The following is a 4,243-nucleotide window of genomic DNA, read 5'->3' on the forward strand; positions in this document are numbered from 1 at the left end:
AATTCACCCATTATCACACTGCGGTTCAGTTCCTGCTAATGAGGCCTCTGCTCATATCGCCACCCATGAATTTCCACCCAACCCACATGCTTCCTTCATGTATCACCTACAAAAGAGCTTGAGAGACATAGTGAAACTGATTGACATCGATACACTGCCCTCCTGAAAAGCATCCAATTATTCTACAAAAACATAACAGTTTCAGCTACACCCTCCCCCTGGAATGCAGACAGCTTCTAGTGTGGAAGGTTGAATTTATTAAACACAACTACCAGTCACATCCAACATGAAGGAAATCACCTCTCATGGGAACAGATATTTTGGGAAGCAGAAGGTGGTGAGGTTTGCTCAGTGCACCACTATTGCTGAGCACAGTCTTGTGAAACATGCCATGGGGTCTTTAATGATGTTCTATTTCATGAGTAAGGAGAATCTTTTTAATGTGACAGCTGAAGGATGCCAGATGCTACAGCACAAAGCTCCCTAACTCCACATATGAGTGTTGGTCCTGACTCAAAGGGACTAGTGCCACCTACTGAATTCCCACCACCATTCCCTGCCACAGCTGGATTTTAATGCCACTTGTTTGGGTGAAGCCCATGGTCTCCAGATGACACCCTTCCCAAGAGCAGCAGATGCAGGACTAGATGCCTCATTGATACAGAGATATCCTAACGGCAGAAGATCTTGCTCTGTGGCACTTTGCTGTTACCTTCAGAATGAACATGACCATCACTTCCATATGAAAAGCAGCAGAGAAGCTGAACCAGGAAAGTATGGTTATTGCTTCCTTTAGAGAGGACAGGTTTCAAGACAATCATCTCCAAACCCATGTAAGTGCCTATCAAACTGGACATTGGATATAAATTTTCTTTTTTGAAAATACTCCTGAAAATCTCCTTCAATCTATCCTTTTTTCAATTGCCCCAAACTGGTCAGTCACACATGTATCGGTGCTTACTCCAGCTGGTATTACTGAGATGTCCAGCTCTAAGGACAGTAAGTGAACATTAAGATTTTGCTTTTCAGGAGAAACTGGGGACACTGCTCCTCTTTCCTCTTGCCAGCAGTCCAAAAATTCTTTAACAGATTTCTTAGTTTTGTTATTCTCTTATCTTAAATATATCAGCAGTGTCTTGTCTTCCTGGTTTTGTTGCAAGCATTTCTTGAGAAATCCCTGAGCCTCATTTTCTGAGTTGATTAACTGACAATTAACCCAAATTAGTTTATACATTTGTAAAGACTAATTTAGCCACCCACAAGTATTTGTTTCAGGCTACCATAATTTGTTCAAAATGGAGTAAAACATCTAATCTAGCTGTTCCTGGGGTTGATTAAGAGGTAGCAGCTCATCACAGTTGAAGATGTAGTGGTTAGAGCTGGTTTGGATGTTTTTGGATATCATTCTTTTCCCGCAGAACCCAAAATTGTCTCATCTGATGTATCTTGGCTATGTCAAGCTTCTGGTGAATCAAAGGCTGGTTTCTAATGGAACCATGCCTGGATTCATGATGGGCTTCTGGGGATCTGAGGGCTTCCAGCACTGGCGATTTCCAGGCAGCCTCTGCTGCCAAGCTCATCCCAGTGTGGCAGATTGAAAGCCCTAGGAGCACGGGCAGTGGTGCAGAACCAGAGGAGAAAATATAGAAAAGACATAGAAAGAACTTTAAACAATCACAATTAAGTTTAGCTCATCTCAAATATCAGTTTTCTCATCCAATAATATCTCTGACATTGGCAGTTTATTTGTTCTCTAGCCATTCATTGTCTCCTGTAGGCACATGCTGCCAAACTAAAGACAAGCAGCTCCTCAGACAGAGCCGGTGGGTGGACGTGGCTGGGTCCAAGTCGAGAAGGTGCCCTGGGCCCAGCTGAGGTTCACAGGGGGAAGTGGAGGGACAAGCCCTGTGCTGGTGGAGGTGGCTTTCCCAGCCAGCTGGGGAACAGGCTGCCATTCCCACAGCTGCCTCCGAGGCACAGGAGCTGCCTTTGAGCACAGCTTTGGCCTTCCGTGAAAGATTTCTGCAAGGCTTTCATGGACCAAATGCTTCTCCCTCTTCCAGAAATACAGTTTTTAAACTTTATTCTTCCCTTGTAAGGAACTGGTAAAACCCTGTGAGCATTTCCACCTCTGAAAAATTTCATTTTAAGTATCAGGATTCAGTTGATATTTGCCACTCTCCAGAGTCCCACTAAACTAATAGCAGCAGCTTATCAGTATCATCAGCGTGTGCTGGAGAGAAATGACCTGCAGCAGCTTCAGACCTCTCCATCAGCTCCTGGCAGGTAGCTCACCTGGCATCCCCATAGCACTGAAACGTCTACGCAAGTCACAACACATTCCTTGTAAAGATAAATCACCCAGCAATCTTCAGAAGATAATGTGTACTTGACAAATGCAATTTACCACTGACACAGGCACAATGTCACAATATTTGCTGCTGAGAAAGAAATAACTAACCACATTGATCCACATGAAGTAATTTGAGGAACCTTGCTTGGAGATGTGGTGTTGCTGCTTGGATGCTCTGCAGTTCTATAGAGCACTAACAAAAGAGAGAGATTCCCTATCAAATTCACTCTATTTCTCATCGATTTACTATTTCCACAGGCACAGTACGGGCTGGTGAAAAGCAACACTTGGCAACGCTGGATGAAGGAGTCTCATGGAAAACTCAGAGATTTCTTTGTTTCTCTGTTCTGGACTGTTACTGCTGTCCTCCAGAGCAAAGCAGGGGCTGGGAGTAGCAATGGCATTGTTATGTTCTCCGAGCTCCCTCCGCTTGGGGGAACCTGCATATTTACTCCAGATGGCTTCTTCAACCCACCCTCCCTGCCAGCGACTCTCACTCTAAGGCTTTAAGTTTGTGTGCCCATACACTGTGATAGCTCCTGGGCAGAAGTCTGCCACTGGCCTCCTGGACTTTATGAGCGTCAACAAAAAACTTTGCTTTTCAGCATTAGATGGTGTTTTTTAAAAAATGTTTTGGTTTTCAAAGTTGCTTTCACTCCCTCCTCTTTTTTTTCTCTCTCTTCATTGCATTTTTTGGTCACGTGATAGGGAGAATTCTGTGGCCCCAATAGCGGCAGAACAGAGAGAATTCAATAGTAAGAAAAAATGTAAGACTTTCCAGCTCACGTTGAGAGGATTTAGGCAGAAGGTCAGTACGGCATAGTTACTCATATCAGAAGCAGCCACTGGGTTAAACTATATCCCTGTAAGTTGCTCAGGTTTTGAAGAAGAAGACAGTTTCTGTGTGAGAGAACAACTCGAAAATAGTATCTTGGCCACATCTGCCAGACCTTCATACCTCTGCAGTCCAGCTGTATATAAAACCTGATTGATTTGCATTTCTATTTCCACTGTGATTTATACTTTTTCAAGATAGTGTTGTCTTGTAAAAGTTTTTCAGACTGGTTTTTCAGTAGGTGTAGAATACATTTATTTTAGGATGGTTTGACAAGAGGAAAAGGAGCTTAATCTACTATTTGCAAATATATGTTTGACTATCTGGCTTTTGCATTCTTTCCTCCTGGAATGAAGAGTTTGCTGAAGAAACTGCCAGAATACGGACATAGCAGGCTGTCAGCTAATGCGAAAAGGAGGACACGGAGGCAGGAGGTACAGAAGAGGAAAACCCACCATTTAGCAAGCTGCTTTGTGCAAGAGGAGAAAATAAGATACAAATATATACAGCAAAACAAAACCTCCATGGCATTCACGGTTCATTTTGACGAGAGTGAAACATCTCATGGAGGTGCAGAGACATGAGACAAATGAAGACATTTAGATAATTGACAGTATACTTGTTTTGCAAACTTAAGGGCAAAAATAACTTAAATCTATTATTCTTCCTCTACATTTTGGGTACAAGACTCATGTCACACTGGTTTACAATGCATAAAAATCTGCCTGCTTCTACCAACATGAGCAATCGTAGGAGGGAAGGAATTCCACAAAAGGAATGTTATTTCTTGCTAATAGGGTCCCCTGAAAGGGGGAGTCCAGATAATGCAGTGAAATGCTGGTCCATAAGTAGTAAAACTCGCTGCACTAAGGGTGTGGAGAGTGTCCAGGTCAGAATCTGCAGAGGAATACTTAGTTTGGGAGAGGTCATGATAAATTATCGTAAAGTGAGGGGTCACCTCAGCTAGACAGGAGAACAGCGATTTGGCCCACTAACTGCTGATAATTATTCATTTATCCTGCTCTCTGGTGTGCTGTAAGAAAGAACTCAAATTC

Source organism: Buceros rhinoceros, unplaced genomic scaffold (genome assembly GCF_000710305.1).
Source record: "Buceros rhinoceros silvestris isolate BGI_N320 unplaced genomic scaffold, ASM71030v1 scaffold15306, whole genome shotgun sequence".
Taxonomy (NCBI): domain Eukaryota; kingdom Metazoa; phylum Chordata; class Aves; order Bucerotiformes; family Bucerotidae; genus Buceros; species Buceros rhinoceros.